This window comes from Ursus maritimus, unplaced genomic scaffold (genome assembly GCF_017311325.1).
Source record: "Ursus maritimus isolate PB19 unplaced genomic scaffold, ASM1731132v1 scaffold_21, whole genome shotgun sequence".
Classification (NCBI taxonomy): Eukaryota; Metazoa; Chordata; class Mammalia; order Carnivora; family Ursidae; genus Ursus; species Ursus maritimus.
In genome coordinates this window covers 27,690,568-27,711,196 of record NW_024424564.1, presented here as the reverse complement: position 1 = coordinate 27,711,196, position 20,629 = coordinate 27,690,568, and the positions used below count along the sequence as shown (strand labels likewise).

Genomic DNA, 20,629 nt, shown 5'->3' with positions numbered 1-20,629 from the left:
ACATAAACACACACATACATTGTTTTGTTAAAAATTTTTATTTATGGAAATTAAGAGAATAGTATACTTAGTGACTAGTTTTTGACAGTTATCAGTTGGTGGCCCATCTGATTTCATTTCTGTCTTTATGCGTGAAATAGGTCTGTTATAAATGGGAACATTGGTCAGGTAACTGAAGTGAATTCATGTGTATTTTATTTGTAATTTACAAGTACGCGGTAATGTCTAATATGTAATTGACTCTGAAAGGTAATTTTTATGTTCTTCATTGTTTCTATAATAGTCTGTTTTACAGCAGGCTCCTAAAGATAGTGTCTCTCAAATTTTGCTCTCTTAGTAATAATGCTTTTGATTTATAAAGTGCTTTGCAATATTTCGGAATATATCACATACTACCTCATTTGAGTCTCGCAGTAAATAGGACCTGTGAGATTAGTAAAATAGGTAGTTGTACCTTCCCCTATCCACCCCAGATAGGTAAAATGATTTTAGGCCCTAAGGTCACAGAGCTAGCAGCTAGATTAGCCAGTACTGGACTCTAGGTGGCTTCTTGTTTTTACTCCATTGCTCTTTCCATTATGCATGTTTTTATGTGCATTTGTGAAAGTTATGTAATTTTATGAAAAATCAGTTTCTGACCAGGGTAAATTTTATACTGGAATATAAACAGATTTGTTTGGGTTTAACTGTGTAAATATAATCTAGTGCTTATATTTGGTGTAATGTAAACAGTTCATACCCTGATCTACTTATTAACAGCTGAGTAAAATGAATTTGAACATATTTGAAATACTATATTTTTAATATCGTGGATTGGATTATCTTTAAGGAATTTTGTTTGCAAAGACCTGTTGGTCTTTGAAATGACTGGGGTTGTCTTAAATCTTGTGTCAAAAAGGCCTATCCTAAAAGTTTCTTCTTTTCATTTCGGCTATAATTTTTTTAATGCACTTGTTTTTCTGCCAAACATATGTATTCCATCAATCTTTTTGAAATGTTAATTTGTAATGACATTTAGTTTACAAAGGTCCCAAACGAGGAGATTTTAGTTCCTGAAATTCAAAAGCTTTTTATAAATCTCACAAGGAAGGTAGCGGTTCCTCCCCGTTCGTCTGCCTGAGGGTCACCTGGGGGAGTTACTGACCGGGCAGAGTCCCTGGCATGGCCCCGGCAACTCTGATTCAGCAGATTTGGGGTGGGGCCCAGCTGTCTGCATTTTGAGAAACATGTTAAATTTATAACTAGGTTAAAATTATATTATGTAGTAGAGATGCCTTTATAACAGCGTTGATTTATTTGACTTCGAGCATAGCAGAGTTAGTGCTTTTCAAATAGTTTTGACTCAAATCAAGCCACGCTTGATTTGTGGATTGGTGGTTTTTGTGACAGTTATAAACCTGGTAAATTGAAAATACTTCTGTTATCTGTGTTCACTGTCTTCTTTCAGAACATCCATCTGTGGTTACTTATTAAGTGTCATGAACTAGACAAAGAATTTTCTTCTCTTTTTGTTTTCATGCCCGTGTCTGCCATTTCCAAATGACTTGAACATGGGGACTTACTTTGGTAAAAATAATGCGTTCTATGTCAGTACAGCACTGAGTATTTATGCTTTACTCTAGCTCTTATTTTTTGTTAGAAGGAAAAACTTGGGATATTCCTTCAGACTAAAAGGACATAAATTGTTGGATAAGTGGTGGTCCTTACCAATTTCAGTTAACAAGCAGCTGTTCCTTCAAAAGCAGCAGGTTAGTGCCTAATGATTTTTCAATAATATTAATGATCTAAGACTAATTGCTAATTTACTACTCTGTGTGTTGAAACAGAAGTTACTGCTCTTTTACTTACATGCTAAATAACAGTTTGTATAACAGTCTTCTATAAGGTCCAGTTGATGCGAACTGGTTTGACTTTTTAAACTATTTTATTTAATACTCTATGCTGCATATAGATTATTTAAGACCAGTTTTTGCTTCATTATAACAGGATACTAAATAGCCTGTATTGTGTTTAAAATACATTTTATGATGAAATTAATTTCGAAGTAAATCCATTTCAAGACTGTGTTGAACATTTTTTTGTTGTTTGTTCCAAAAGCTTTGGCTTGTTGGCTGTGCTTTAGGATATATTTAGGACTCCTGGGTTATAATTTACAAATGACTATGGAAATCGAAACTAATAAAGATTTCTGGCAGAGAGATCCAGATACACTATGGGTAAAATTTTCAGCATGTTCTTTTGAAATATTTTTTATTAAATTTTTCCTGGGATAGTGTTAACTGTTTTAAACAGTATGCAGTGTCTTTAGTTAACTCTTTGGTAGAAACATTATTTGGTATTTCTAAGTGCAATAACTTCCAAGAATATGGTATCTCAGCCTCTGGGATAGCTGCTTTGTATTAATATTATTGTCACCTGGGCCTCTGGGGGAAAGAATAAAGATGGTTTTGAATGGACCAGTGCTTGCTTACATTGTGAAATCTGAGATTGTACTGCCTAACTGTAAGCTGGTATGACTACTGTAAAGACCTGGTAACGTCAGAAGGAAAAGTTGTACTTTCTGAAAAATAGATCTGAAAAAGGATTTGATTGTTTAAAAGATGCTTTTTAAATAACTTGATTATTAACAGTGTGGATTTATTGTTCACTGTACTAACTCAGTGAATTTGCTCCCAGAAGGATATTAAACAGTCTTTTACTCTCATAATGCTCAGATCTGCTGCTTTAATCTGTTTTTCATATTTGTGCCAGAACTTTTTCTTTTGTTTTTAAATTGCTTTCCTGCTGTCATTTCTTCACTAAAACTTTTAACGGTTCCTCATTTTTCTCTTTATCAACATGCAACTTGACTCTGAAGGCCTTTTATAAAGTAGCTCAGTATTTTCCAAAGTGTGTTTTAGAACACCGGCTTCAAGAAATATTAATAGGGGATTCTTTAGGGGAAGACGGGCAAAACTAAAATCCAAGATTGCTGGTTTATGCAGTTTTCCCATTTGGTTCTTCTCCCATCCTTTGATAACAGTAATATGGGTGGAATCTATGTAAATGTGTTTAGTGTTTTGCTCCCTTATTTCACAGAAGCCCCTTTCTTGGATCATCCCACCTGTTACTTTTCTATATTACCTAGCAGGATCACCACTTTTCTATATTACTTAATGGGGTCACCACTTTGCACACCTCCAGGGGGTGCTATTCACGTCGGTCAAACTGTGAATTGCGGTTCCTGGAGTTGAGAGCAGTGCTGTAGTACCTTCGTGCCGGTGACTGCCCGCTGCGTGACAGTCTTCTGTATGCACTCTCCTCATTCCCTTTGCTGTGACTTCATTATTTTTTTCCTCTCGCCTGATAGGACCCTTGATCTTGTCTGTCTTTGTAAGTGGTCCCATCCTTCAAAACTTACCATTAGTCTACATTTCTCAGTCATCACTCATTAACTTCCTTGTCTGAATTTCTCTGTATTTGTAGTCTGGGTCATACACTTCCATTTATTATAAATCTTTTTTTCTTAGTCATTAATTTCATTTGGAGATAATATAGTAGAGTTGAGATAAGCACGTGGGTTCTTGAGGGTATATAGAACTTTATCTAGCAAATGTCCAGTCAGTGTTTTTTGGCGTATTGATTTAGGACTTAGATATTGTATGGCTTGGTTGTTAAGGTAAAGCAGATAAGGTTGAGGAGTTTTTCTTGATGAATTTCTGAAGCCTTTTTACCTTGGCAGTTTTAACTTATATGGACTCATAGGACAACCTGTTTTACTTTTGGAAGACAACTGTATTCCATAGAATGTTGCTAGGACAGTAGAATTTAGCTTCTGTATAGGAAGTCTTCCATTTGTTAATTTCAGTTTAGTAATTAATTTGTCTCTTAGGTTCTGTTCTGATTGTAATGAGTCATTGTACTAGCTAAAATTCATTATACTAGCTAAAATTTATATCTTAAAGTGACCAATTTCATTTTTCTGTTAGTTCTGTGACATCTTTTCTTCCGTCAGGATGGAGGTTCTTAAGATGCGTTTGTTGGATCTGTAGTCCGTTAACGTATTGCATGATGTAAAATGCCGTGATTTGAAACATATTACGGTTTAAAATTTAAGCTGTGATGTTCTTGTTGTTGCTCTTTATTGATAGAAATACTGTTGGAACTAAGTTCTTAAATGTTTGTTTGCTGAAGGTTCTAATTTTTCCAAGAGAGCTTTTCCGTGGACTGAGAATGAACTGTTTGCTCACGACGTGGTGTGGGATCATTGCAGGCGTCAGGAAGAAGTGTAGATATATGGTCTCTGTTAAAGTTTAAAGCATAGTATGATGTGGTTATTCTTCTAACTGCCTTTCTTAGGTCAAGAAAGGAAAGCCTGTACTTGACTTTATCATATATATTAAATGCTCATGTAATACATGAGTCATAATTTCAAACATTCAAGCAATTAATGATTTACATAGATTTAGTATATAAGCTGTTATGTTAAAAAAACACTTGAGAAAAGTTGCTCTCCAAAGCTCATTCATTTTCCAGTGATTGTTCTTCCAGCTCTTCTAAACTGTATGGACTTAATTGTTGGTAAGGTATTACTGCAGAAGGAATTCTAAGACTTGCTTCTGCTTTAACATGGCAGTAGTAATCATGCTAAAATTTCTGATCAAAAGAGGAGCGTAGAATGGCTTTGGCAGTGAAAAAAATAAAAGGAAATCTGTGAAGGCAGAAATCCATGAAACCAGTAAAAGTTGAAATGGGTTAGGGCATGATCTTTTCCTGCTGGGACACAATGTGGATGACACTGGCACATACTCCGTGCTGCCCTGCTAACACCGAGACGTATGCGAGATTTTCGGTTTCTTTGCTGTCATTCTTCCTTATTTAGTCCTAAAGTTAAGTGAGTGATGCTCGAAGTACTCTTTGTTTACAAAGTGAATCACAAACCAGGGTCTTTAGACGGTCCTGACAACTGATACCTGGTGGAGAGCTATAGAGTTTAAGGGTGGCAGTGCAAGTACAGGACTGAATACAAGGAAGATCAGTCAGTGCCGTGGGAAAGAGATGATGGCGATGTCTAGGAAAAGGAGATCCCCTAGGATCGAACTCTCTGAATGTCTGGTATCCGAAAAACGAGCATCAATCCGGCAGCCCTTCCCTTTGTGCAGAGTGGATTTAGGGTTAAGTTTCAATTCACCTGCATTTGGGCTTAAACTGTGCTGTATTTTTATATGTAATTGAATGATGGAACCTACCTGATCCGCTTTTGCTTCTGGACCTCTTGCTGCCTCACTCCTTTTGCTAGGAATACCTGCCTTTCTCAGAGCCTGTGTGTCTGGGTTTGTGTGTTTTATTTTTCTTATTTTATTTTTTTTTGTTTTAAGATTTTATTCATTTATATGAGAGACAGAGAGAGCATGAGGTGGAGGAGGCAGAGGGAGAGGGAGAAGGAGACTCCCTGCTGAGCAGGGAGGCAGGGAGCCTAACGTGGAACTCGATCCCAGGACTCTGGAGCTGAAGGCCGATGCTCAGCCAGCCGAGCCACCCAGGAGCTGTGTGTCTTGTGGTACGGTATTCCTATGTCTTTATGCTATGTGTGACTGGACCCAAATTTTCTGATTTGGGTTTTTATTCTATGATGTTTTGTTCAGATTTCTCCAGATTTAAATTTGAGTTTTACCTTGAGTTTTTACCTTCCCCAAGTGGCCTTGGGTTAATCACTGGGTTTGTTACCTCCTCAAAAAAGTGCAAAATACAAGGTTGAGGACTTTTATTAATTTTTTTTTCTTGGAAGTTTTGACTTAAAAAAATTTTGTGGCTGTTGTAGATCTTCTTTCCCCGCTCTGCCACCAAATTTTCAGCCATTTAATTCTTTTTGGTTTGCTTTCTAATTTCGTCTTTTAACTAGTTTATCATCATTTGATGTTTCATCTGTGATATGCTGTGTTTCATTCATGAAAATAATCTAAAGCTTTTCAATAAATGTATTTATCTAAGACTTCCAGGTAAAGAAGTGGAATATAACTGGCATTTAACTCTGCTCCCCACCAAAAGTATACTAGAATGTGAGAATGTGTTGAGTTTAAAGATTCCCAGCTGCCTTCCCTCTCTTAGCTTTCAGTCTCCAGAGTTGAAGTGTCTTCTCTGAGGACTCTGACCAGCTCAGGGAAAAGGACCTGAAGATTCTGGCCTTGGCTCTGTGTTTGTGTGAGGGGTTTGTCCAAAAGGAAAAAAAAAAAAAGTCCCAGTCTGATCACTCTACGGTGAACTCCATAGTCAGAAAGGCTCACATGTGAGTTCAGAACTCCTATTTAGTTTGTGTCCTATTTTTTTCTTTCATAATTAAAAAAAAATCGTTACAGCCCTATTAAGGAGTGATTGACGTGCGGTAAAATGCACAAATTTAAAGTGAAAAACTTGTTACGTGAAAATATCGCCATGGTCAGGTTAATGAGCACAGCCATTCCCCTAAAAATTTTCTTGTGCCTTTGTGTAATCTTCCCTCCCTTCCCCTTTTCTATCTACTCCTTTCCCCAGGCAATCGCTCATCTGCTCTCTGTCATTAGAGATTAATTTGAATTTTCTAGTACACGGAATCATGCAGTATGCGTTCTTTTTGGGCTGGCTCTCATTGAGCATAGTTATGTGGAATTTACCCATGCTGTATATCTTAATAGCTCAGCTTTTGTTATCACTGATACAAGGATTTGCTTGTATGGCTATACCACACTATCTTTGTCCATTTACGTGTTGATGGACATTTTGGGTTCCAGTAATGTATAGTGTCCATTCAGATCTTCTGTTCACTTTTTAATTAGGTTGTTTGCCTTTCTTATTGAGTCGTAGTTTCTTTATATATTCTAGATAAAAGTTCTTCAGGAAATATTACTGTTTGTGTTGGGAGTGGGAGGAAGAATGGTATTGATTGCCAGTGATAACACCCGAAAGTGAAGAAGCAAGTTGGAGCATTGCAGTATTATTTGTGGAGGTGGGCTTAGGAACTAAAACGAATGATACCTATTCCCCAGTGCCTCCGAGTGGAGAGTGGAGTAGGGGAGCTAAAACAGATGCTAATATTAAAAAGGAAAAAAAAAAAAAGTCTTGTAGATCTCTTTCTCTACATGGATGTTACACACATACATGTTTGTCAAAACTAAAAACGAATACGTACATGGACTAAGTTTATGTGTGTGGATACCCCAGGTGTGCCACCTGTAATTCAGTTCTTGTGTCTGTTCACCATCTTGTGTGGCTTAGATGCAGAATTCAGTATTACTTTGGGTAAAAGAAGCAATTTTTACGAAAACATAAGTGAGCAGTGTGGACTTGACTGAAAAGAAAACAGGGGCCTTTATTTCTCCTGCAAGTCTTCCTCTACTTTGCAAGTTCAAATTTCTTCTCATTCCTTTATTATGTAGAGCAGTCGGTCGCCATCTTTGGTTTCTTGAGTTTTCCTGGGATCTTCCACACCACCACCACTCCTCCACACACACCCCAAGCAGCTCGTAAAAACCTGTAAAGACATTTTTTCCCCCAAATAATTACATATAGTGCTCTCCCTAATAAGAGTCTGGTATGTGATTTCTCCATTTCTTGGTCTGGATAAATATATGTTCTTCTTAGTGTTGAGAGTGCAATCCCATGAAATGTTGACGTGTGAGAGACTCTTTAATAAAATCTGTTAAGAAGTACACTTTTGTAGGTGTGTCTTAAGAATTAACCATGTTTCAGAATTCTGCCCCCTTCCTTAATTTCCTGTCTTCCCTTTGAGGAACTCGATATTTGACTGAATTTCTTCCTCTTGCTCTTTTTGGGGAAGGAAGTAGAATCTCAGAGGGAGATAGCAATCGTCTCTTAAGAGATGTTAGAATTCAGAAAGAAAGAAAGAAAAAAGAAAACCAAAAAGCTAATGTTCTTTTGCTGGGGTGCCATGAAAAATAGACCAGCTCTAAAACACAGTAGTGACTTTGACTTAGATAAAGGGAATTTAAAATTATGGAATAAAATGAACACCTGTGTAATTGCTTTCTACCCACCAGGTATTATTCTACACAATTTATAAAAATTAACCTGTTTAAATGCTTGGGTTCTGTGGGATTTGGGGGCAAGGTATTCCCTACTGAAAATGGAAAGGGTTATTAATGGTTTTAAAGGGAAATCCTAAAATACAGTGACTTATTAGCAATTTAACTTTTACCAATTTAAGATGTAACAACACTGAGGTGTAATGTCTGGGGAGTATAGACTAATGCAAAAATGAAACAGAATCACTTCTGATCTACTTCTGTTTAATTTTGATCCTTTAAAAAATTTGTACACATATTAACATGCTTGAGATAATGTAAGTATAATTGTGTGCTTTTAAGAAAACTATATAATTTTCTCATGTCATTATATTTTTTTCATTCATATCATTTTAATGACTGTGATATTCCATTCTCTGTCTAATTTCCTTGTTATTAGATGTTTGGGTTTTGAGATTTTTCTCTTATGTTAAATAATTCTCCAATAGGGGCACCTGGGTGGTTCAGTCCTTAAGCCTCTGCCTTCGGCTCAGGGCGTGATCCCAGAGTCCTAGGATCGAGCCCCACATCAGGCTCCTCCCCTGGGAGCCTGCTTCTTCCTCTCCCACTCCCCCTGCTTGTGCTCCCTCTCACTGGCTGTCTCTCTCTCTGTCAAATAAGTAAATAAAATCTTTTAAAAAAAATTCTCCAATAAACACCTTTATCTTCATCCATCATTATATCCTTTGTAATTACTGGGTTTAAAGGATTCTGGTAGTTTGTTATCTCTTCATTAAAATTTTTCTTCTAGCCTCCTTTCTGTGAGGCTGGTTGGGTATCTGGGATTCTTTGTCTTTTCTTACTATGCGTACAGTTAATGCCATTGACTCCTAGGTCTCTGCTTTACTTTTTGAAATTCTCGTAACACTTTAAAAAATTCATATTTTGCTGTTGTTTCCTTTTTGACACCTCTCTGTGATGTTCGGTGTGCGAGCAGGAACTGTTAACTTCCTGTTGCTCGCTCTCGCACAGTACCTTCCACCTGTGAGGCTCATCGTGACTCTTGAATGAGCGCCTCGTGTCTACTCTGGAGCTCCAGTCCACCGACATTGGGCTCCAGCAAAATGCTTGTTTTGTTTCTCCTTAGAAACTGTAATATGCTTGTGGTGAGATTTTATCACAAGACACTCGTTCTTTTAAGTTCAGCAAAATAATATGTCAGCTGAATGACACTGTTGAAGATGAGAAATATTTTGTTGTAACTGTACTATATAAATTAATTCTTTCTGAAACAGTTCGACCGTCCCTGCTTTTAAAGAGTAGGATAGATAGATTTTACTAAGTGGAATAGAATACTAAGAAGCCCGTAGAAATGGATGTTACTTCTATTTCAAAATGCCATTGATACATAAACTTTTTCTAAAAGGCTTCTTTACAGATTAGTGTATCTTTTTTTTAATAGAGGAGAAAACTACAGAAGTTTAACCTTAAAGTTTTAAGTGCAAATGGGTGTTGAGTTAATCCCCAGCAGTGAAGGTTCTGTAGTGTTTGGGAGGGCGTCCTAGCAAGCTCAAGTTATGACGTTGTATCTGACTTTTTTTTTAAATCTCAGATTTTGAGTGGAAAATTTAAGATTTTGGATGAATATATTCTTTCAAAAAATATCTATGTGATCGCTGTGCTAGATAATAACAACTGTGACCTGCCAAGAAGAGAGGCTGTTATGCAGAGCTTTAAGTCAGCCTCAGTCAGTGTCCAGTGTTCCTTCTTGGTTTCTTTTTTTATGCGGTGATTCATCAGGTGCCGTGTGCTTCCAAGGAACCCATGTAAGTGTGTGCACATGTCTCCTTCCTGGTCTTTGATCTCTTCCTATAATGAATGGGGATATATTGTTTCCAGTCATTCTTATACAAAGAAGAAAGGCATTTTGGAGCCCGCTGTCATGTTTTCAAACCTCAGTAGTTTTGCTGCCATCATGGGCTATTTTTAGAACTCTTGCTAGCGATCTCTGTCCTGGTGTCACTATCACTTTTGGAGGTTTTTTTGAGTTGTGCTGAGCTCTGCTTGTAATTCTACATACAGCCAGGCTATCAGTTTTGAGTTGTGTCATAATCTTGGACTTGCCCTCACTGTCTCCATTCTTGATGGGTATCTGTACATTCAGATGGAATGTTTCACCAAGGGAGGCTGTATTGGTGAAGGTCTTTGTCCTGAAAAGCGGGAAACCTTTTTTTGACATTTTTTTGGCCATGCCTCTCCAGTGTTCTCAACACCAGGTAGCCCCATAAAGCAGATGCCCCAGAGTGTTAAAAAGGAAGACATTTTGAGTGGTTTTGGGGGTCTAAACAGATGATAGTTTAGCTGAAAGTTGTATCTGTACACAAAGAATTTTGGAGTCATCATTAAAAGATGCTAGATTATGGTGGTGTTAAGAACTTTAAGATGACAGCTACAGAAGTCTACAGAGGAGGGAGAATAGGACAGTCGATTGTAACTTTTAAATGTTTAGTAGTTATACATCTGTCTATATGTATTTGAGTATTAAAAGCAGGTGTTATTTTTTTTTCTTTTAAGTACTATCTCTTAATTACTTGGAAAAGTTACTGGTGTAAAAGGATAAAATGTACCAAAATAACTTTATCATGGCATTCTATAGTGTCGAGTTCCGTGAGTAATGGCAGTCTTGTTGTGGAATGCAAATCACTGGGCTAATTGCTGTCCGGAATGCCTCTGAGAGGGGAAGGAATGAAAGAGGAAGGAGACTAGAAGAATGGGGAGAGGTGTGGAGTCATTTCCCTCCTAGCCTGAAGGCTATTATTTATCTGGCTTCCTGAACCATGTAAAACAAGTGGAGAACCAGGAAATTGGCAGGGACTTCGTGGTAGAAGCCAGAAGTCCCTGCATCAAAACTCCCAGTGCCTCACCTCCCTTGTAGGTGTTTACTAGGTGTGTTCCCTAGCATTTTACATATATTCCTGTAACATTTTGATAACTGGTTTCCCAGAACACTGCAAATGAGAACAAAATTGGAGAAACGGGAAAGGTTGTTCAGAGGTAGGAGCAAGTATCTCAGGAAAGAATTGAAAATTGACATTTGATGGTGGAAAGGAGATTTTTAAAATCAAAGATAAGAATTCACAAAACTTATGAAAAAAGAGTCATGGAAAATTTGGTTCAAAAACAATAGCTCTGTGCTGCTCTTCCCATCTTTTAGGACTCCTCATGAAACTCCTTTATGAAGCCTTCCCAACCTGCCCAGAAAATTAGATGCTTCTTTCCTGGCACCTGCTGAATTCATGTGTGTCCAGTAGGACTCGGAGCCCTTATGCTGCCCCATCTCTGCTGTCAGAGTGGTCACGTTCAGTCATCCCAGCAGTTCTTACTGTATTACAGATATGCCCAGCCTGCACATTATTCTGTGACATACTTTGGACATCATGTTCCCCTTGCCTAAATTCCTCACTTTATAAAATACTGCTCTTCCTTCAGGACACACTTCAGTCAGTTCTTTGATGAAGCATTCCCCCAGCTTCCCTAGGCAAGGTCCTTTCCATGTCTGTGGCCATTACTTTGTACTAAGTAAATGTTTCCTTGATTCTGAAACACGGGTTAGGAAATAAATTGATTTAATAATAGTTGTGGGGAGTAAAATGAAAAATACACAGAAACACCTTTACTTACTGATGGAAGCATATTATAGGAATATTGCACTTTATTCAATATAGAAAAATTTGAGCTCCAGCCTTTTCTGAGTTACAAGTCATGTAAATCATTTTAGCCATTGCTTAAGAATAACAACATGGTGGCGGCACCTGGGTGGCTCAGTCAGGTAAGCATCCAACTCTTGGTTTCAGCTCAGGTCATGATCTCAGGGTGGTGAGGTGGAGCCTTTTGGGCTCGTCGACGGGCATGGAGCCTGCTTAAGATTCTCTCTCTCTTTAAAAAAGTAAAACTAACTAACTAACTAACAGCATGGTCACATGTTGCTTTTTATAACCTGTGTTCTAAGATCTTAGCCTCCTTAACATCTTTGCAATTGACCTGTAACTTTGAGACTTAGTATATAGGTTTTGTTTGCATTTCCTATTGATTAAACTCAAGATTTTTTTTTAATGGTCTTTATGTTTTTTAATTTTTTTTTGGCCTTCATGTAATAGTAACTTGGAGTGCTAATGCATAAAAAAGAAACATTACCCTTTCTTTGATAATTGTGTGATTTTTCTGAGAGGTGGCAAATTCTGTTCCTTTTAATTGCTCTGCCTGGTGTGTGACAAGCAGTCTGTATAAACTAGCTTTTGGTTTCAGCGTTACTTTTTAATTATAGAACTTTGAAAGATCTTTTAAAAAAGCAAAAATTAGAGATTCAAATTCCCATCAACTCAACATGGAAAAAAGGGTGGAATTATCTATTTTATGGGCTAAAAATGCTGGGAAGTGGAAAGCATGATTCCCGAAATATATTTGAGCCAGGAAAATATGGCATTTTTTTTTAAAGATTTTCTTTATTTATTTGACAGAGAGAGAGACAGCCAGCAAGAGAGGGAACACAAGCAGGGGGAGTGGGAGAGGAAGAAGCAGAACCCTGGGATCACGCCCTGAGCCGAAGGCAGATGCTTAACAACTGAGCCACCCAGGTGCCCCGAAAATATGGCACTTCTAAAGTATTATTTATTATCTATATCTGTTTGCAAGTCCATAGATAGAGTTCCTCAAGGAAACAAGGTCTGGGTTAGTTCCTTCCCAGCACTAGTGCCTGGTACATTGCAGGTCTTAAAAAAAATGAACAGTACTCTTCAGTGATTACTTGCCAGTTTAATTATGTTTCACTTTTTAAAGTTGTCCAAGATAATTTTGTGGTATGTTGTTGGAAGGTTTTATGTAAAATATTTCAAGTTTTTTCTTTCTAAGGCTAAGTTTCCGCTTAGGGCAAGTATCTCATAACCTGATTCTGCTGCATAATTAAGGGCTTTTGACATGAAGCGTGTGAGCACCCAGAACAGTCACAGACTTGAGACCACTGCATTAGTTAAGGAAAATGGATTTGGCTTACTGGCTTTGTATTTGAAGTCATGAAAGTAAAGCATCTTGGGGGTGCCTGGTGGCTCTGTCGGTTAAGCAGCTGCCTTCAGCTCAGGTCATGATCCCAGGGTCCTGGGATTGAGCCCCGCATCTGGCTCCCTGCTCAGTGGGGAACCTGCTTCTCCCTCTCCCTCTGTCCCTCCCCCTCTGCTTGTGCTCTGTCTCTCGCTTTCTTTCTCAAATAAATAAATAAAATCTTAAAAAAAAAAAAAACAGCATCTGATTTCGTTTCATAGTTAAGTGGATAGATTGTGTCAGAAGTGTGCTGCGTGTAGCATGGTATCATTTACTTTGAATAGCAGCCCTCCAGATAAGGTGGTGACTCCCTGTAAGGTAGAAACGTGAGTCAATTTACCTTCCGAAATGCTGATGACCAAGAAGGTATGTGGGCCCAGCTCCAGCTCCCTGGTCCCCTCTTTTTCTGCTGTAACGCACTCTTGGGCCTCTGACTTATTACCAGAAGTTTAAAGTGACATCAAGAGGTACATTTGGGGGAGGGGGTTAAATTTTTTTGGATGAATCTTGAAGTGCTTATCTGTTCACCTAAGGTTTGATGAAAAATGTACAGGAGGCTAGGCATTTGATTTCTTCATTCTCTAAATACTGACAGCAAAAAGCCACATTTAAATCTAGTTTGCTTAAGTTGTGGGAAGGTTGTGCCACGTATTTAAAGTGACAAACAATGAAGACTTGATATCATCCTGACCTTAACAGGAGATTTTATGCTGCCAGCAATAGTAGGAGGAAAGAGTAACTATTGGTGGAATGTGGTATTTCTGATCTGTTTAGGGGAAAAAGTGATGGTCTGTAGTAGAAAAGCATTAACACTCAAGATCCAAGAAAGTGCTGATGTCAGAACTAATAAGTGATAAATAATAAGTGGCAAAATACATGTTTACTCATTTTTTAAAAAGCATAGTTCTGTTGAATTTGTCTTATGAATTTGAGGAACTCATTGGGGCTCAGGATGTTGACATTCTGAATTGATACTGGAAATTCCATGTTAAAAAATAACTTTCATGGACACTTGCCTCAATAGACAAGTTTCTGTGATACAAGTTTTCAACCAGTATCCCTAGAACAAACACTGTGTGAGCCATCCACCTTATTAATGAAATTTATTACAAAGTTATTCTTGATGATAGATCTTCAAAAAAATAAAGATTTGCTGCCATTGAGGATATTTTCTTTAACGAGTGACCTAGGCTCTAAAGGACATTTCAGAATAAGAGTGCTTGAAATGTTTTTAGCATTGGCAGCCTTATTAGGATGAGATAAGGTTATTAAATCTTGGTACAAAAATAAATATTTTTAGGCTATATGTGTTCTGATACGTATTTTGATATATCAGTTATTTTATAGGCATACTGAATAGTAAACAGTATTTAGGGCAGAGTCTGGTTTTATTAGATTTTCAGTAAATGCTTACGAGAAAAAAATCCACGTATTCACAAAGTTCATAACTGGAATTCCTAGCCATTTTATGCTTATACTGTAGAAAGTCAAGTAGCCAATATGAATTTAAGTCAAAAAGTGAATTCCGGGTTTGTCATAGGATTGGTACAAATGCAGTGCAGACTGTCACAACTTCTGTATTTATACTACTCTACAGTGGCACTTAATATTTAGAAAACACTTGCTTAACTTCTGTGTGCATAACGCTGTGTACACTACAGGAGAAAGGGTAGGAGATGAAGATGAGGATCAAAAGAAGTATCTCCTTAACTGGTTTATGAACAGCTAGGTAAGACAGATGAATTTAAGTACAAATATAGTAGAGTAATAGGTGAGGATTAAAATTATGTTGTGTCAGCATAGTTTCAAGTATTGCAGTGGGTGCAGGGGTCAGTGTTGGTTAAAGTAGGTAGCCTCGGTCCTATATAAATGGAAATGTATTGTCTTTCCATTTATTTATTGTAAATAGTGATACTAAATGAGCAAGATTTAGGATTAAATGCTTTCATGAATTTGAGTAGTCCAGAGCTTGACCTCTGACCTCTGATCCTTGTAGGTCAGTTCTCTGTTCTGCAGTTTGTAATAGTTGTGCAAAAACTCATGTCAACCTCCAGATATTTTATAATCTAAAGGATTTGTGCAACTGATAGGCCTTAACTGTTCCTTTATGGGTCACTCAGTTATCCTCAGTAATGAAGAAGAACATAAAATGATAGCTCGGTGGTTAAATGAAAGAAAGTGCTAGAAGTTCATCCTCTGGTACAATAAACATACATAAATGACCTTGTCTGAGGGCCTCATCTTCTCCTTGGATTAGATGCTTGCCAAAGATTTTGATCTGATCATGTCTAATTTATAAGAAGGTGGGTGCCTTTGGGGGCTAATATCGGAGCTTCTCAATTGGTCAGCAGTTTGGTCCTTGTTTTCTTCTCCTAATACTTGGAAGAACAGTGTTCTTACAGGTTTTTAAACTTTTTTTTTTTAACACATCTCACTTAGTATTCTCACATGACTAAATTGATACAAAGAATGATCTTGCATGCACTGTATGAGTTTTACCTCCTTATTTTGACATCTTTCAGTGACTTCCAGATACATGAAGCATTTTTGTTTAAACATTGTAAAAGCAATTATTATGATAACTTACAAAATCTAGCGAATGAAATTGCGAGGTAACATTTATTTCAATCCCTTGTTGAAATTTATCCCCAAAATATTAATATTTTTCTCTCTCGGCAGATAGAGTGTATGGGATAAAACTGAACATTTCTTTTATTCGGGTACCCCAGTTTTATAATTTTTACCATCAAGTCTTCATCGGATCATGTACATTAAGAGGAAGAATGAGCTGAATTTATGCTTTTCAAGAATATTTGGACTGTATTTTTAAAGGAGGTCTCATTTATAAACTTGACTGCTTCTTTAAATTGGAGCAGAAATTTTTTCATTAAGTAAATATTCAGGTTAAGTTTTAGTTAATGAGAGTTTTATATCATTTTAGAAAGGCATTCTGTGTAGTAGTATCTTTATAGGAAAATGGTGCTGTTCGTATTATGTAGATGGGGAAGGGACTAGGTGATTAGATTGGCCACTTTGTTGACCTCACTGCCTAATATGTTCAGAGGCTAATTTGTATTTCTAGAAAACATAAGTAACCCCAAAGGATATAATGTTAAAGTACTTAGGGATATTAGGGACCTATGGTAGCGAGGGTTATGTTTTTATTTGGATATTCAGTTGTTTTATCTTAGTATCTGTGCAGCCGCTAGAGTGACACTTACTGTCAGTTCAGCTAATGTACATCTGCTACATGCATCTGCGCGCTCACGCACACCTCCCACGCACATCACATGCTTGGAACACGAAACCCTTCCCAATCATGTAGTTTTGTGTTGGGATTGAACGCACATACGCTGTGCATTAGTGTAGGCGTAGTAAAGCCCGTGGAAGTGGCCTGTGCCTGGAGAGTGTTCTTAGTCGGTTAGGTGTCGATGAATGTGATCGGTAAGCTAATGTTCCTTTATTACATGTCAGTAGTTCTTAATAAAGAATGTATTCAGTGTAGCACCATTTTTGCTAAAGTTTCCTTTTAGGAGATTATTTGGAAGGTTTAATTATGTGCTCCGTTACATTGGATAAAAGAGGAAATACAGTTGTGATTTTTATATCCTTAATTACAAACTAAAAGTGAATGTCCTCAAAAGCATATGAGTTATCAGGCGTTCAGGGGGAGAATAGGGGGCAAGAGAAAGGGGTCCAGTAAAGAGTAGACCAAAGTCAAACTGGGATGGATTGTAGATCTTGGAAGGCACACCATTTTGTACTTAGAAATAGACTTCTAACAGCTTAAGCGGGTATATGCCTCTGGTTTATCTTCTCAGGAGAGTTAGGGTATAAAATAATCCTTCTTATCATCTAAAAAGGGTGAAAGATTGAGTTGAAAAATGAGTTTTACAGATGCTTAAGGGAATTTCAGGGAATTTTCTAACCGTGGCCGGTGTTTTCAGTTCATACCTAGAGAGAAAAAGCATTAAAATTAAATATTGCTTGAAGTAAAAGAGAATATATTAGTCTGCTAGGGCTCCTAGAACAATATGCCACAGGCCGGACGACTTAAGAAACATTTCCCCCCTCAAAGTTCTGGATGCGAGCAGTCCAAGATCAAGGTGTCGGCAGGTTTGGTTTTCTCCTGAGGCCTCTTTTCTTGGTTTGTAGATAGCCGAGTTGCTGTTTCCTCTCGTGGCTTTTCCTCTGTGCTCACATCCCTGGTGTCTGTTCCTCTTATAAGGATACCAGTCCTATTGGAATAGGTTCCCACCTTTATGACCTCATTTAACCTTAATTATCTCTTTAAAAGCCCTATCTCCAAAGACTGTCACACTGGGGGTTAGTAAGTCAACATAATGAATTTTGAGGAGGCACAATTCCGTCCCTAACAGGGAACACAAATAAATTGACAGTTAAGTGTTATTTTAGTCAAAGAGGACATGGTTGTCAGACTTCAGCATGCATCAGAATCACCTGGAAAGCTTGTTCAAACGCATTGCTGGGCCCCACCCCCAGGATTTCTGATTTAATAGGTCTGGAGTGGGTCTGAGAATTTGCATTTCTAACAAGCTCTTAGGGATGCTGATGATGCTGGTCTGGGGACGGTACTTTGAGAATCTCTGATGTCCTATCTTCTGTTTGGGTTGAGAGAAATTGCTGAAGAATGCCCCGGAGATAGAGGGAGCAATCTCCTTGGGGATGGGAGTGATGAGATGGGGCTGCAGGGGGAAATAGAAGACAGAATGTTGAGGAAGTATTGTTGGTTTTGCTTATCTGCTATTCTATTTGCTCTCAATTCAGTGAGTTAAAGAGATGGTATTTGATTCGAGGTTGAAAGCGAGTACTTCGTTGTTTGTTATTGGAGGCAAACTGACTTCAGACTTCGTTAGTAAGAAATTCAATTCCCAGAATATTTATCATCTCCTTCAAATCTTTGCTGAAATGTCTCTCTCTTGATGAGGCATTCCTTACCTATTAAATTTTATCTATGAATTTGGAGGACTATCCCAAAAGAGGGCAGACACTATGATGAAAAATCGAAATTAGGTAGAGTGGTGCCTGGAGCTCAAAATTTAATGTTTACTTACTTTAAACAAGCTTTTGTGTTAAAATGTAGGCAGTGAGGAAAATTGTGTTATGCTTCAAAAGTTCATTTTTGTTGATTTAGAACTTGAAACAAACTTTCCCATAGAAATGGGGTTATAACCAGTTGGTCATCAGAATTCTGAGATGAAGCTCAGGTGCTAGTACTGCGCGTCTGAGACGTGGGAGCCCCTTACATTAATGCAGGGTAGCAAGCAAGAAGGAGAGAGGGTGGGACACCAAGTTCGTTCTCCCGTCCAGTCTCAAAGGGACTGACAGAAGATGAGGCAATGCGGAACGAGCACCACTCTATCATTAGGTGCTACAAAATCGCCAGTTTCTTTGAAAACGTGCTCTCCTCTTGGTGGTGTTGATTTTTGCTGGATATCAAAAACAGCCCTCATTCATTTTATAGTTCTTATGTGAATGATCAGTGTTTCCCTCATGCTTAAAGATTCTTGTATTTTAAGAAGTGTATAAACATGTACACGTTATTGGTGTATTTCATATATATGAATACGTATGTGTATATATGTACGAAATTCATACTGATAGCTCCCGTTCCAGTCCAGTCCACATTGTTCTTCTTTGCCTTCCCCCATTCCTTTTTTTTTTTTTTTTTCCTCCTTTGGTCTCTCTTTCCACAGTGAGAACTGTAGCTTTCGATATTAACACTTTGCTTAGTCTTGTCGTACACATGATATAATTGGAGAACTTCTATCTTCATGCCACGATGATAAAAAGAGCTACTAAGAGAAGTTTAAGGTTTGTTTATATTCCCGTTCCCCCAAGACTCTAAGGCTGTATAGTAAAAATAAAACTTTGTCTAAAAGTTATTTGCATTAGGTTCTCCCCCATCCCCTTCAGTGTGGCCATTTTATTCATTTGAAATACAGTTGGGTGGGGGCGCCTGGGTGGCACAGCGGTTAAGCGTCTGCCTTCGGCTCAGGGCGTGATCCCGGCGTTATGGGATCGAGTCCCACATCAGGCTCTTCCACTATGAGCCTGCTTCTTCCTCTCCCACTCCCCCTGCTTGTGTTCCCTCTCTCACTGGCTGTCTCTATCTCTGTCGAATAAATAAATAAAATCTTAAAAAAAAAAAAAATAGAGTTGGGTGCTCCTTAATTACGTTTCCAGTTTTAGCTCCTCCCCCCAACCCTTTTTGTTTCAATTTTATAGTTTGAATATGTAGAACGTCCGTGTGACTTCAGAAGTCAACACTACACATAAACAATGTATACTCAGGGGGCACTTAGGTGGCTCAGTCAGTTAAGCCTCTGTCTTTGGCTCAGGTCATGATCCTGGGGTCCTGGGATCGAGCCCCACATTTGGCTCCCTGCTCAGCGAAGAGTCTGCTTCTCCCTCTCCCCCTGCTCCTCCCCCTGCTCGTGCTCTCTTGCTCTCTCACTCTCTCTCAAATAAATAAATAAAATCTTGGGGGGGGGTATACTCAGAATTGTCCCTTCTTTTTTTCCTTTCAGCCCTCCCAACCCTGCCCTTTTTGCAGGTAATTAATTTTCTTGTTTTCTGGTGTATTCTTTGTTTGTTTCTTTTCCCAAAATTAACAGACTTATGTATGTTTTCTTATTTCTTCTTTCTTAATACAAAACATTTTGTATGTTTTGCACTCTGCTTTTTTCCCCTTCTTGATAGATCTTGCACATCCATATTGCTTACAGAAATCTTCCTCTTTTTTTTTTTTTTTTAAATAGTTGCATGATATTCTGCTGTATGTGCTCTTCTCTATGCAACCACTCTCCTATGTTTGAACATTTAGGTAGTTTCCAGCATTTTGAAGTTACAATTAATGCTGCAGTGAGTAGTTTTTTGTGTATGTATTTTCCTGTTGTTAAGATATATCTTCAAAGTAAACTCCTGGAAGCGAGATTTGCTGAGATGGAGGGTAAATAATAGTAGTTTTATTAGCTATTATCAGATTCCCTTCCATAGGGATATGCTGGTTATTTATTACTGTTTAACAAACTCACACCAAATTTAATTGTATAGAACAATCCTTTTATTATATTCCTAGATTCTGGATGAGAAATTTGGGCAGGGGAGAACGGGGTATCTTGGCTCTTGCCCACGGTGTCTGGAGGGTCCACTGGGGCGGGGGAGGGGGTCTCACATCACTGGGAGATAGGGACTACGATTATATGGCAGCACCTTCACTCAGCCCTGACTGAGATGACTGAGGCTGGGCTTAGTTCAGACTGTCCGCCAAAATCTGTACACATGGTCTCTCAATGCAGTTGTAGCTGCTTCACAGAATTGGCAGCCTGGGTTCTCAGAGGGTATGTCACGAGAGTGAGTGTTGCAGACAGCCGCAGAAGCTTACATGGGCTTTTATGACGTAGCTTTGAGTCCACTGATGTTACTTTGGTGGTACTCTATTAGTGGAAGCAGTCCCAAAGTCTGCCCTCTGTTCAAGGGTAGGAATGTAGACCCCACTTCTCCGTGGGACTAGTGTTAGAAATCTGTAACTGCGT

The 20,629-nt window shown here is 38.2% G+C and overlaps 1 protein-coding gene across 6 annotated transcripts in view; it reads left to right on the top strand.

Moving 5' to 3' along the window:
* ATP2B1 (ATPase plasma membrane Ca2+ transporting 1) overlaps positions 1–20,629 on the top strand; it is a 125,409-nt gene that overhangs the window by 4,531 nt on the left and 100,249 nt on the right. For 2 of the 6 annotated variants that reach the window (XM_040637309.1, XM_040637308.1), the window contains exon 2: positions 1,640–1,748. The exons of the other annotated variants lie outside the window; for them this stretch is intronic. The gene's annotated coding sequence lies outside the window, so the exon portion shown is untranslated. The remainder of the gene's footprint in view (positions 1–1,639; positions 1,749–20,629) is intronic. 6 annotated transcript variants of the gene reach the window in all.